The sequence below is a fragment of the Lissotriton vulgaris genome, chromosome 1_2 (genome assembly GCF_964263255.1).
Source record: "Lissotriton vulgaris chromosome 1_2, aLisVul1.2, whole genome shotgun sequence".
In the NCBI taxonomy this organism is placed as follows: Eukaryota; Metazoa; Chordata; class Amphibia; order Caudata; family Salamandridae; genus Lissotriton; species Lissotriton vulgaris.
The window spans coordinates 154,071,810-154,087,353 of record NC_141686.1 but is presented as its reverse complement, the minus strand read 5'-3'; positions in this window follow the sequence as shown (position 1 = coordinate 154,087,353).

Sequence of the window (15,544 nt, the reverse complement as noted above, 5' to 3'; positions counted from 1 at the left end):
CGCTACATTATTCCTGCATCAGGTATAATGTATACAGGGTGGGCGTTCCTATGTAAGAAAGGCTCACATAAGTGATGCAGTGAAATCTACAAGATTTCACGGAGTCACTTCTACGACGCCACTGCATCAAAACCTTACGCCTGCTTGAAGCATAATAGGAATAGGCATTCCTGAGCATTGATGGAGTTGTGTCATGCTTGCAACACGACTCCAGCAATGCATTGCCTTTATGCCAACAGATGCGTCACTTCTTGCCCCAAAGTGCACCGCATTGTAAATGCAACGCATCCATGGTAGCACAAGTTTTTTTTGCATGAACCAAATTAACTGATGCTTCTCTGCTGATTTGCAGAGGTGCATCCATTCTTGTAAATCTGCCCCTTGGTGTTTTTGTAAGTTTCATAGGATGGAGTCTCATAATGTATGTAGTTGCGGCACATCCCTGCTGTAGTAAATGCACAAATAGGCACCTGCTATTTAGAGCTCAGAGAGGACATGTCTGGAAAGGAATGCTAAAACACTGCCCCTCCTTTCTTAAACATGGAGTTCCTCAAAACTCAAACAGATACATTTAGTTTTATCGGATTGACCTGAATGATGAACAGGAGTAGCAGGGAGTGAGAGGTAAAGAAGGACTAGGAAAGGAATTATCTATTCTTGCATGGTGTTGTAAAGTGTCCAATATTTGGTTGTTTGAAGAGGATCCAAAATATACAAATCCAAGCCAGATTTGCAGGATGACCACTGACTAGATGAATTTTTTTAATGTAAAAGTATCATGAATTGATAGCCTGAGTATATATCACATATACAGTGTTTGTTGACCAATCTGTGGAAAATTCCCCAGTCAATGTCTTTATATACAATCACGCGAAACAATTGAGACTACTACATCCTAGGCGATACGAAAAGATCTGGTTCGATATAAATGATAGATGGTAAGCAATTACAAACTTCACACTGACATAAGCCCAGTAATACATTGCTGAAAGCAAACATATTTTTGGGTCTCAACAATCACATGTTGCCACTGTAGTCTCTGACACTGAAAGGAACTACTTTGTGTGGGGATGAGCGGTCCCACGCTGTGTGCTGCAGTGGGTGGAATAAGAATCACTACAAAGGACCAATGGACAAAGCTCACTGGCTGAAAAAAACTATATGCAAGAATGTTGTATATATAACTTTAGTAAAATCAAAAGGTCTTGGGTGATGCCAGACCTAACAAGGATCAGTCATGTGGGTCTTCTCAAAGGGAAGAACATCTGGCACTAGGTGGATAGTTTTGTGACTTTAGCTCCAAATATCTGGGACACAGCAAAATACTGTAATTTACTTTGTCTCTTGTCAAGATTTCTGTGGCAGCACTCAAGCAGACAATATGAAGTTACAACCTCTGCTATGGGGTCCACCCGCTGCATGTCTACGCATCCAGGTGGACATTTAGCTTTGACATATGTTAAGTTAATGATTTACAAATGACCAAAACCCGACCTATCACTTTAAATACATAAAGCTTTCAGTGCTATTATGCTTTGCATGAACCTCTGTCGACATAACAGTGATAAACTTTACAGCGAGAAATGTAAACAGTTGAAATTACGCTGCTTGATGAGATTCTCTTATGACACACAACTATATTTCAAAACAATGAACATGGACTACGTTGTTTAACCCACACTATTAATTTGCTGGTTCGAATAACATTGCAAATGAAGATAAATAAATCGACTGCTCAGCACAATTAAAGGTAATGCTTAACTCCTTTTCTGTGTTGCTATTAATAGTAAAAATGAAAAACCATGTAGGAGAAGGATATGCATAGTGATCGCGAGAGAATAAAAAAAACAATGAAAAAAAAAACAGGAGCAATATTTAGATTACGCCTCTAGGCCCTCATTAATGAATACTTTTGTGCCACTGGAATGTCACTTTTTTGACGTTCCGGTGGCGCAATGTGCCCCAGCATATTTACAAGGCCACGTAAAGCCACTTTACATGGCTTTTCATGGCCTTGCAAATATGTGCCCCTTTCACGCAGAACACTGCATGAAAGGGAAGTTCCATGGGTGTTGCTGTGGGTGTTCCCATGCAAGAACTATGGAATCTGAAGCATTCTCAGATTTACGAGAAATTGTCAACTTGGGAATTTGTCAGAATCTAACGCCACCCTCGGGTGTCGTTAAGGAGGCGTAACAAGGAGAAATGTTTTCAGTTCTCCTTTTTCCTTTTTCTATGTGTGCTGCACTCTGCAGCACACATAGAAAGAGGAAATCGCCTGAATTGATTGATTTTGTGCAGGAAGGTGTCACTTCCTACACAAAGCTCATCGGCCCTGCAACACAGGCACCCATGCACCATGGTGCAAGGATGGCGCCATTGGCGCATGGCAGCCCATTGTTCATCAGCTCAAGGGAAAAGGACAGGAATGCACCCTAGCTCATAGATATGGCGCATTCCTGCCCTTTTGTTTTCACAAAAGGGCAGGCCAGCAAGATTCCTTGCAGCGCTGCCCTGCGTCAAAACCTCATGGTGGCCCTTAGTCTGAAGGTTTCTGGGCAGCATCCTACTACTGCGTCAGAACACACCCCCTTGGTATTATTTGTTAGTTCCACTGCGAGCCCGGGAAGGGCTGTTAAATAAAAAGTGCACTACATTGAAGGTGTGTGCTAACATTGGATATATGTAGAGCCACTGTCATTATACGATTGTTGTGGTTGCAGTGTGGATTTACCATATAATCTATCATCGGCTGCATAATCTCCAGATTTGATAAAAAAAAATTTGAAATGCAGTCATGTTGCCATGCAGTGGAAAACCCTTCAAAAAGGTTTCTTTGTCACCCATCTTTTGCCTATTGTTTGTTTTGGTATTAACCTGGTACTAATGAGGTAAAACCTTTTCCCAGTGTTAAACTGCATAAAAACGACAAAATAATGAACCAATACTATCACAAAACATGATGCATAATTTCCTTTTTATTGCCACATAAGTCCAGGGACCCTGTACATATGTATTACTGGTAGTTGCCTGATCTGAAAGCCACAAAGTTTCATAACGTGCCACCCGTTGGGCTGAGTCAGTCATCACCACTGGGCTCAAAGGTCAAAATCAGCCCACCTTTCCCTTTCTTCGAGTCTCAGAAAGTGGAGGGAACACACTTTTCAGGCCTTCAGAATGGCGCAGGAGTGTACCCACACCCAGAACACACCGTCCTTATAAACCTCCCCGCCTTTTGCGCTCAGACCAGCAACATCTTTTGCAATCTGCGAGAGTCAGGAGAGCTCGGACTGGGGGCAGGCGCTTCTCGGTACAGGTGGCATCTCTGTGGAACTCTCTGCCTCTTAAGATTCGCTCAGAGCACAAGATCCTAGTATTTAGGAAACTTCTTAAAACCTACTTGTTTCCACAGTAGTGAGTTATCGAGTTCCTCCTTCTTTGGTCTGTTGCGCCGGGATGCCCCTGGGTAAGCTGAGCGCATTACAAATTTCATATAATAATAATAATAATAATAATAACAACCCCTCGGAATGAAATTAAGGTATGCACGTTATAATCGCTGCAAAACATATGAGGGGATGATACCAAACATGGGAGTGTTAATCATGCACAGTTCCAGCTTTCACCACAAAATCTGCAACACCATGGGAAGATATTTAGAAATCTTTGCAAAGCAATATCAAAGGAAACCCAATCGAATTGATGGACGGAATGCAGAACAAATGAAATCATTCATCCCCAGTCAAGATATCTGGGTTAAATCTATCATTCTTTTGCTCACCATGCCACCCCAGTTTAGACCTAGAAATATGAAAATCAGTCTTGACCCTGTGCCTCATGGGAACAGTCCAGCCCAAACTGCCTAACCAGGTCCTCCCTGGACCAGAAACAAGCATCCTAGGACCAGTTTCGGGGTTTCACCCCTCTACAGCCAGGATAGCTTGATTCCAGTACCACAGTGAGCCCAGGACCCACGTCTGGGCATACCTGGTGCACTTAGGGCGAGAAAGCAAAAGACACACAATTCATGGACGGAATGTAGAACAAATAAAAACATTCACCCAAAGTCAAGAGATCTGGGTTAAATCCATCATTCTTTTGCTCACCATGCCAACCCAGTTTAGACCTGGCCATATGCATATCAGTCTTGGCCCTGTGCCACATGGGAACAGTCCAGCCCAAGCTACCAAACCAGGACCTCCCTGGACCGGAAACAAGCATCCAGTTCGGGATTTCACCCCTCTTCAGTCAGGATGGCTTGATTCCAGTTGCACAGTGAGCACAGGACCCACGTATGGGCATACCTGGCTCACTTGGCAAAACCAGTCCTAGGATGCTTGTTTCCAGTCCAGAGAGTATATATTAGAGTGGTCCCAGTGTAGTGGTAACATGAATAAAAAGGTGAAGGAAAGAAATCAACACAACATCCAAGATTGAATAAACAAAACAGCTATTATCCCAATGTTATTTAATCACAATGGAAATATGCATCTATGCAAAGAATACATGTTGAGTTAACCTAAAAGGCTAACAAATTTCAAAGTAATGGTGCCCGGAAAGAGGGAGGGGGTGATAGAGATGAGATAGTGAAAGAAAAAGTTTGTGGTGGTGACATAAAATCACTAGCAATTCAGGCATATATTCTTCATATGCCGGGTAGTCAAGTACAATTTCATTAAAGTACACAAAATATATACATAATCGCCATGTAACACAGAAATTCACAGTATATTCATTACAGTTGAATGGATTGGCAAAAGTTCAAGTGTCGACGTTTCGACCCCATTTGGTGTGTAGGTATTTTGAAACCTTACTCGCAGGGCCTTCCTCAGGACAAGTGAAAAGTGGTAAGGGGTAAGGGCACCATAAGTGCTAGGGTGGGGGGGTCTCTCACAAATCAGTCGTGGAGGAGGGAGGGGCTCCATATCTCTCCATGAGGTACTTTTGGGTTGGAGTGAGACAACACTGAATGTACACAGGTAATGTAAATGGTCCCATCAAAAAAACAAATTCATCACTGACGGGCTGTGTAATCCTAAAATTACTGTTGGAAACGTCTGAAATCCGGCGTCAATCAAGGGCAAAATGCAGAATGAATCCTGCAGGTAGCTTGCCAGTTCTGTCGGGATCAACCAAGAGGACCTGGCCTGGCAGTTCGGGCTGCACTGTTCCCATTGGGCGCATGTTGAGGACTGATTTGCATATTTTATTTTATTTATTTTATATGCTTATAAAGCGCCAGACTAGACCCCCGAAGGGGTATCTCCGCGCTATAACTGCAGATGGAAGTGAGAGTAAAAGTGTGTCCAGGGATAAAATGACATTAATGGCTGGGAAACAGGTAGGTTTTTAAGTTTTTTCTAAACATCATATGGTTGGTGATTGACCTCAGTTCAAACGGCAGTGAGTTCCATAGTGTAGGTCCGGTGTGGGCCAATGCACAGCCACCTTGTCTGGTTTTCTTAATTCTGGGTATTTTAAGTAATTGCTGGTTACTGGAACGCAAAGAGCGTCCTGGGATGTAGGGCTGAAAAATGTCTATGAAATACTTAGGGCCCATCCCCATTAGACTCTTGTGTATTATACACAGGATCTTAAACATATGGCTGGGTCCAAACTGGAATGGCATGGCGAGCAAAAAAACGATGGATTTAGGCCCTGATCTCTGTACTGGGGTGAATGTTTGACATTGTTCTGCATTCTGTCCTTTAATTGTTCTTTTTGCATTTGTCACCCGAGTGGGATGGGTATGCCCAGACGTGGGTCCCTTGCTCTCCATGCCACTGGAGTCAAGCTATCCTGGCTGATGAGGGCTGAAAGCCAGAAACTGGTCCTAGGATGCTTGTTTCCAGTCTAGGGAGGACCTGGCCTGGCAGTTCGGGCTGGACTGTTCCCATTGGGCGCAGGGTCAAGACTGATTTGCATATGGCTGGGTCCAAACTGGAATTTCATGGTGAACAAACAAACAATGGATTTAGGCCCAGATCTCTGTACTGGGATGAATGTATGACATTGTTTTGCGTTCTGTCGATCAATTGTTCTTTGTTCATGAAGAAATAAAGGCGCATGTGTTGAAGAGCTCCTTAAATTTATAGTTAAAGCGTTGCAGTTCATAAATAAATAGGGCGCTCAAAATCCTGAGCAGTTACAAACAGATGCTTCCAAAGCGTCAAGCAGAAGGTATTGGGGAGAGGCACAGTCATATTAAGGTAACTGGATCTGAAGGCAGCGTCGTGCACCCACGATTGGCGAGGAGACAGCACAAAAAAAAGTAGTTCACTGAAAAAATATTTTTGGGCACTAGTGAAAGGATTTATGTAGCAGGGGTGGTCGCCAGGGCAGTAATGAAACAGACACAAGGCGGGACAAGTGAACACTGTTCACAATAAATGTAAATGCAGACCAAGCAAACAAGAAAAAGTGGGGGCATGATCAAACTTCACAGAACATGGACAATGGTCCACTAATGCCTGGGCAATTGCTAGTTCTACTCTGTTCTGAACCCAGTTGGATCCCTCTAACTATACTCTCAGAATCCACTGAACTGGCCCTTGGAGAACCCTTCTCCTCACCGTGGACTCATTCTGTGCAGCACCTAACCGTACTCTGCTCACAGATGTATCCCAGCAAGCAGACAGTACCACCATGGCCAACAGTGAGACGTGGCCCAGTCCACCTCTTGGGTCTGACTTCTGCCCCAACATAGGGAAAACTCTGACCAAAAGGACAACAACCAACCAAGGACACTGATAGCTGTCAGTGTCAAGAGCCAGGCCCCAGGCCATACAGGGCTCTCTTCGACACCGCCACCTTCCCTGAGAGCTGGAAGCACGCCAAACTCAGCGCTCTACTCAAGAAACCAACAGCGGACCCCACCGAACTCAAGAACTACCGCCCCATCTCGCTCCTCCCGTTTCCAGCCAAAGTCATCGAGAAGACCGTCAACAAGCAGATGGCCGCCTTCCTCGAGACGAATGGATCCCTCGACCCCTCACAGTCCGGCTTCCGAGCCAATCACAGCACCGAGACCGCCCTCATCGCCGCCACCGATGACATCCGAGCCCTGATGGACAACGGAGAAACAGCGGTCCTCATCCTCCTAGACCTCTCCGCGGCATTCAACACTGTCTGCCACCGCACCCAAGTACAGCGCCTCAGCAACGTCGGAATCCAGGACAAGGCGCTGGAATGGATCATCTCCTTCCTCGACGGAAGAACACAGAGAGTCCGCCTACCACCGTACAAGTCAGAGGACTCCGAAGTCATCTGCGGCGTCCCTCAAGGATCCTCTCTGAGCCCCACCCTCTTCAACGTCTACATGAGCCCCCTCCCGGCCATCGCACGCCAACACAACCTCAGCATAATCTCCTACGCCGACGACACCCAGCTGATCCTCTCGCTGACCAACGACCCCGCCACCGCCAGAGCCAACCTGCACGAAGGGATGAAAGAGGTAGCCGAGTGGATGACGACCAGCCGCCTGAAACTGAACTCTGACAAGACGGAGGTCCTCATCCTGGGCTCTTCACCCTCCGCCTGGGACGACTCCTGGTGGCCTCCCGCCCTGGGCACCGCACCCAAACCAACAGACCATGCACGCAACCTGGGCTTCATCCTGGACTCCTCCCTCTCCATGACCAGGCAAGTCAACAACGTCTCCTCAGCATGCTTCAACATCCTACGCATGCTACGGAAGATCTTCTGGTGGATCCCCACCGAGACAGGAAGACCGTCACCCAGGCCCTCGTCACTAGCCGACTGGACTATGGCAACGCCCTCTACGCCGGTACCACCGCCAAGCTCCAGAAGAGACTCCAGCGGATCCAGAACGCCTCAGCCAGACTCATCCTCGACATCCCACGAACCAGCCACATCTCCGGACATCTGAGAGACCTTCTCTGGCTCCCCGTCAACAAAAGAATCACCTTCCGCCTCCTCACCCACGCACACAAAGCCCTACACGACCAAGGCCCGAGCTACCTCAACAGCCGGATCAACTTCTACGCTCCCAAACGCCACCTCCGATCAGCCAACCACGCCCTCGCCGCCGTCCCCCGCATCCGAAGAGCGACTACAGGAGGAAGGTCCTTCTCCTACCTGGCCGCCAAGACCTGGAACTCCCTCCCGACCGACCTGCGCCTGACCCAAGACCACCTCTCCTTCAGGAAGAAGCTGAAGACCTGGCTGTTCGAGCAGTAGCGGCACCCCCCTCCCCCAGCGCCTTGAGACCCTACGGGTATGTAGCGCGCTCTATAAGTGTCACTGATTGATTGATTGATTGAGTGTGTGTTTTCTCAAAGTGTGGGGAGTGGGTAGTAGCCCCGGGTGCCTTGCACCCATTTTTTACTTCATCTCTTACTATTTCAGGGGTGGTATCCTGAGACTGTTCACTTAACCACAAGGGTCTGCACCCCAGGGCTGAACAGGAGACAGGGGTGGGGGCTCACTGATCCTGCTTCTCCATCTAGGGTCCTGTACCCTCCCTCCCCTTGGGAGTGGAACCCTAGAAAACTGCACTGCTTGAGAACCGGTGGCAACTCCCATCCGCCCCCCCCCCCCCCAATATCCCTGACACTGAGTGAAACTCATTCCACAGACTGCAGTATATGGGCATCAAGGGACTAATAATGACCCTCCTCTGGGTCACATTTCCACCCCACTCTACTCTAAGAATATCAGGGCCTTAGGGTGGAAGAAGTAATGCCAATGAGCTAGGGTTACCCTAAACATCTGCCCGGTATACTGCTCTGGTGAAACTAGCCTATCTACAGCCATGGTCCAGCTAGCCCATGTGTCCCTCCGAGCTGTGACTGGGACCACATCCATTTTCCCCTGGTGGAGGTGATGACTCTCATCCTCAGGGATCACTAACTCCACCTCCCAACTAAGGGAGATCCCATCATGGTCTATTACCTGCCCCTGGGGACTACTTATCCCTAAGGCGACATTGGACACCCCTTTATAAGTATCACTAGTGAGTGATTTCTTATGACAGACAGAGTTCCCCTGCTTGTGTCCTAACTGGAACACTCAAAGCAGCGGGATTGGAAATGGGGTGCCCTGGGCTACAGCTCACCAGAACCTCCTCTCTGTTTCTCAGATGGGGGGGTTTGGGAACCCTTCCCCGCCATATCATATGTGTCTCCCTTGACCTCCCCCTCACTTTACTGGGGAGAGCCTGGACCAACTCTTTAGGGGTCACTCACAGATACCTTTCTTTGGACCCTGGTGCTGATCCAGACGTCTGCCTCCTTAGCAAGCTCTCTAGGTTCAGTGAGCTTACTATAAACAAAGTGTTGGTGCTGATCTGGAAAGCAAAGGCTAAACATATGCTCTGTTCGCTCGATAAAGTAAAAAAAGCGATAAATGAGATTAGATCCAACGGAGCGCCAGGTCCAAACGGTATTCCGAATGCTATATTTAAAGCTAAATTAAATAATTGGCTGGAGTTATTAATGCTCTTGTTTAATGATGTACTTAAATCAGGCCTTATCCCGTTATCGTGGCATGGAAGTATTATACAACCAATATATAAATGTGGCCCCCAGGATAATCCGGCTAATTATCGCTTAATCACACTTACAGAGGTAGATGCAAACATTTTTGCCAGTTGTCTGTTGGACGAATTAGAGGCTTGGGCCACAAAAGAGGAGCTGATTCCTAACTTTCAAACTGGGTTTAGAAAGGGTCAATCAACCCATACTAATTTGATTTTATTAACATTATTAGGTGAGAGAGCCAAAACTAGGATGCAAAGATTATATGTTTGTTTTATTGATTTAAAAGCCGCTTTTGATTGTGTGCCGCAAAATACTCTTTGGTGGAAATTAAGGAATTGGGGTATATCGGAAACTCTACTAAAAATGATTATACTTTTATACTCCGACACCTGGGTGCAGATCAAAATTGGCGATGGTAAACATATGACCCGTCGTTTGGCTACTAATGTCGGATTGAAACAAGGCCGTGTCTTGGCCCCTTGCCTTTTTAATCTTTTTATGGCCGATCTGCCAGCTCATTTAAAAAATATTTATTTGCATTCGCCTTCGATTTATGGTAAAGAGATTAAATATCTGCAATATGCAGACGATACCGTCTTAATGAGCCAAATAGTTATAAGGTTAAAAAGGTTAATCAATTCTTTTAATTCTTATGTCATACAAAATGGACTAACAATTAATATAAAAAAGACAAAAATAATGACTATGGGAAAAAGGAAATCGAGGGTTAAAGAGTGGAATATCAACGGCCTGGTAATTGAAAATGTTAAATCATATAAATATCTTGGGGTTACTTTTGATGACGGGCTGATATTTAGGCAGCATTTTAATAATCTTGAAGCCAGGGGTTGCTCTCTCGCATTTGCTTTTAGAAAATTAAGAGACAAATTATCATGCCCTAACTATGAACATCTCATGAAGGTGATGAGAGCAAAGTTAATTCCATCTTTGGACTATTGCTCCATCATCTTTAGGGGCAAAGACGCAAAATTGCTAGACGATATAGAAATTAGGACATATAAAACTGTTTTTAAGATCCCTAAATATATCAGTCGTGCCAATATAAGATTGGAATTTGGATTGAAGAACCAATTTCTGGCGCGCCAATCTGCATTTTTGAAGTCCTTATTATCATTAGTCCGTTCAGAGGAAGGATCTTTAGTAAAGCTCGAAATTTCAGAAGGTGAATATTCAAAAAATTGGCAGCTGTACCTAAATGAATGCTTATGTAATTTTGATTGCTCAAAATTAGAAGAGGAAATGAGGAGTAGAATAGTTTTTAAGAAAGAAATTAATCAAACGGCCGCATTACTAACAACTATAGCGGATAAGGAGGACTTAAGGAAAAAAAATCATTTTTGGTCAATTGCTAATTCTTTTGGTAGGTTGTCGCCCCAACCCTATCTGTCATATCATTTAAGATCTTTGATTAAGAATACATTTATGCACTTGAGGTTGGGAAGATATGCGACAAAGGATGGAATTCCAAATTGGGAGAATCAATGGTCATCAAGTATTTGCAGGCTTTGTGGGCTAAGTGAGGAAGCAGTTGATGGACTAAGTAAATGTATTTCGAGATAAAATATCTAAGGAATATAACTGGAGAACTGTTTGAAGTATAATGTTATACCAGCTTAAGGGCCTAGTAGCACAATCTAATCTAGTGACGCACATTGCAATTTATTATTGCTTGCAAATGGAAAACAGCTAAACATTTGTAATTATAATACGTACTGCTAACATTACTTAAATGCTGCTATAATAGTATTTGCTGCTAGCATAAGGCACTTTAGCAAGTATAATGCATTTTAATTATTTTTATGTAATGTTTTATCAAAATGTCATTGATCATCTCATTACTGGTGGATCATTTTTATGATGTTAATAGCTTTGTGTATATTTTTTTGTTTTTTTGGTTCTCTTCTCTCGATTGTAATGATTTTAATTAACCAACAAATAAATTCTACTACTACTATATGCTCTGTTTATACTGATAATTCTTTACCTCACTGCCCTTCACCCAATCACCCAGTGCCATGCAAAAATAATCCACACAATCCACCCAGATCTGTTGGGAAATCTTCTGACTATCCTTGAATTTCTGTCTATATTTCTACCAAACTGTCTGATTAGGGCCTCCTTAATGGGGGGGATACCGCATCCTGTCTCTCCCGTCTAGTGCCAGTAGACTGTTCCCTGCCCCTCACTAGGGATATGTCTCCAAAGTCTAGCCCCCCAATCTGCCTCAGTGACCTTGTACATTTGGAGTTCCAGTTTCATAGGCCTCAAATCATATGTCTATGTCATCTCCCAACACAAAATCAGACACCAAACCCTTGGGTATGTGGACCCCCCTGTCAGAGGTTTCCGAAGAAATTCTGCTACAATCATTGCTGGACTCCACCTGCTTGGCTTTGAGGTCCTCTAGAACAGTCTCACACAAGCGAAAACTTGGGTTGAAATTCACACTCATGAAATTTACAAAGCAAATCATCAAATGTGCGTAATATGAAATTCTGGAATTCGGGTATAAAATTGACCTCAGGCCTATATTTAAAGCTATTACTGTGGTGCATTTACAGAGCTTTACGTTAGTCCCAGTACTCGGTTAGGAAGTGGTGCTGCAGACTATGATTCAGGTGATCAGGAATTCATTTATAAAAAGCTTGACTTAGTCATTTATGATCTCTTTAGACTTCTATCAATTGCTTGGGTACATTGCATTTAAAGTATATGGGAAAATGAGCAGCAACTCGTCCCTTGCAGGTCCTACCAGTGACCATATAAAGATGTCATTCCTCTCCATCAAATAAACTAGAAATGGTTTAAAGAAACATAAAATAAACACTGTGGTGTCTCATGTGTAAACTGGGTTCAGATGTGGTACTCCCACCCTCTTACTCTCAAAACTCCAAATAAATTAGACAGCAAAATATTATCCTAGAAAATATAGTAGTCAGAAAATTGACTACCCCAATATCATTTTAGTCCTGTCTTTCTGGCATTGCATGAGAGCCGCAGGACAGTAGCACTCTTTATGTTGGAGCTATGCATTCAAAAAATCCCCACAAAAAATGAAAGGAAGCATTTGATTGGTCGAACAATCCACACTAATTAAAAAAACAACACACATCCTCTAGAAACAAGAAGCCTACCCTTTTCTAAGACACTATTTTCACTTCCACTCTATGCAAAGGAGAACATTAAAAAAATATCTAATTCCTTTGCTTCTCCAATGAAGATGGATAAGGATGTAAACACCCAAATTGAAAATGGAGCTAGCTGCAGCACCGAACCTCCACCATTGGGTGGCGAGGAAGATGTTTTTGAACAACTTTAAACTTCAAAGCAGTGGAAAACACAGGCAGAGAATCAATCACCAGAAAGTTATTTACCCACACAAAAGTTGACATGCATATAATGTCACCAAGTACTCTAGAGAGAACACTCTGGCCTATACTCATATAGCATGAAGTGGTGGTATGCACACCGTATTTCTGACAATGTTCTCTATTTTGTTTAATCAATTTTCTTGTTATGCTTTGCAGTTTGCGTGCAGAACTGGGCAGTGCTTTTCCCTGAATGCACTGTCATTAGTACAATCCTGTGGGGAGCGTGAAATTCACGTTTCACTCCCAGTTGCACTGCATGAAGTGGACACCAAATCCAACTACTATTTCTCCATTTGACCATGTTCTCCATTCATTTGATTTTAGCCACAATGTTTGCCAAATTTTTATCTCGTTTTCCTGATCCACATATTTAACATGTTGCATTTTCGAAACTTCTCATATTGACGCCTGCCCATCCGGACCTCTTTGTGAATACAATCCAAAGTACAAAGGATAGTTCAGAGCAGCAAACTTTTATTCGGAACCCAATGCATTTCGGACTAATGTCAGCCCTTCGTCAGGGGTAACTGCTCATTCGACAATCTGCTCAACGCTCGGCATGCGCCACAACAACTCGAGGCGCATGCCGAGCGTTGAGCAGATTGTCGAATGAGCAGTTACCTCTGACGAAGGGCTGACATCAGTCCGAAATGCATTGGGTTCCGAACCCTACCACCCACTCACCACTGTGCATTGTTGATGGCCATGCTCAGTGGGGGTAGGCTATTGGCAGGGGCTTGGGAACAGTGTCTGGCTCCAAAATCCCTGGAGCAAATAGGGTACTAGGTTTTGCCACGAGGCATGCTCTGCAGCCAACCTGTGCTTCACTTGATTAAAGGCCATTTGCTGTAGATGTACTACCAACAACTTACTATGCACAGCCAAAGTCTAGTTCCAAAGACTTTTCATCATGTGCAACATGATGTAAACCCCCTGAAAATTTACTGATAATACTGATTACATTTGAGATGTCATCAGTGATGTCATCAATGATATCATTTAACATTACACATATCATGTAATATATAACATAACATAACATACCATAACATAACAGGTGTATTTGTAAAGCGCACGATTACCCGAAGGTGTCCTGGCGCTGAATAACAGATGTTTATTGTTACCCAACTCAATGGTATGCATATTATCTACCTCAAATAGATGAAATGCTGAGTATACCCGCCGGGATTTGAACCTGTGACCATGAGGTCATAAGCAGTACATGACTGCAGCAAGTTCTGGCTAGTTTACTGAACCATTACTGCCAAAGTTCAGTGTTTTTTCTGTAACTATAACTTTGTTTATTTGTTTGAATTTCAATTTTATTTAACTGTATGTTATGGTGTTTTAAGAGAAGCTAACAACAACTTCACGTTAGGCTCCATTTTCCAATGAATAGATATAATACATATGTATAAATATAGATATATATATATATTCTCTCTCTCTCTATATATATATATATATATATATATTTATATGTATATATATATATATATTCTCCGCAATTATAAAAATGAGAAGTTAAGAATAGTAAATGTATACTTACCCATGTGTACTTACCTTCACAATATTGTGCTAGTTGAGATTCTGACTATGATATCTTTGTACGACGCTATTTAAAACACAATATTTTAGTAGAATTCTATTAAAATCTTTGAAGAATGCAGGACGCAAGTCTACTATCAAAACAATGTTTCACATACATGTGATTGAAGTTACAGTCATTGATGCCTAAGCGCAATGATAACAATTAAATTGACCTGGAATTCTTTTACTTCAGATAATGTCTAAGAATTACCCCTGAAGAATGTGAATATATACTTTCATTTGCCTCTAGTTAGTTTAATTGTTTGACTGACGGACAGCACTTCTATAGCACTCACTACCCAACTGGCTCTCTTAGCGATGATTTTGCAAACACCCTTGCCAAATGGACTAGTCTTCAGCTTTATGTCTGAAGATGGTGATGGAGAGAGCTTAATGTACAATGAGCTCAAGTTCCAGATAGTGGTGAAGGAGCATGCACCATGAGATTTAAATTGCAATTTAGGCACCAGTAACAGGGCTTTCTCCTTGCTGCTAAGACTGCTAGAAGGCAGATGAGATTGTAACCTCGACGCATGACCAACTTCAGCACTGATGGTGCCTGGTGCGACAATATTTTTGGGTATCCCACCCCATTACCTCCTCCTTGTATTCCTTCACAACCACCTGGCAAAAGTGACTCTCATTTCTCCGTAGCCCCGCTCTCACATACATGTAATTTGTTTTAAAGTGCCGATAAAGGCTGACTTTACTAATCCGCTCAAGTGCTTAATTTGTAAAACAAATAAGTGCCACAGCTCTCGTCAGGAGACCACTGTAGCGTGCACCACACATTGCCCCTGCCATGCTGCCAATGATAGTAACAACACAACTACTAACCATCACACTTCTACAAGTGTGACACTTCAAACTATTCCAGGCCTCCAAAGCTGTAAGCATGGCTTGGGCGGCAGGTAATAGTCACTTTTAATGTACATGGATTTGATAATTACCTGTTGTTGTGGTCATCTTTAAATTAGCCAGACAACACCACCTTGTGGCAGACTGTCACAGGCACCAGTGTTGACAATTAAGTGCTGGTACTGAGCCCTGGAAACCATCTGC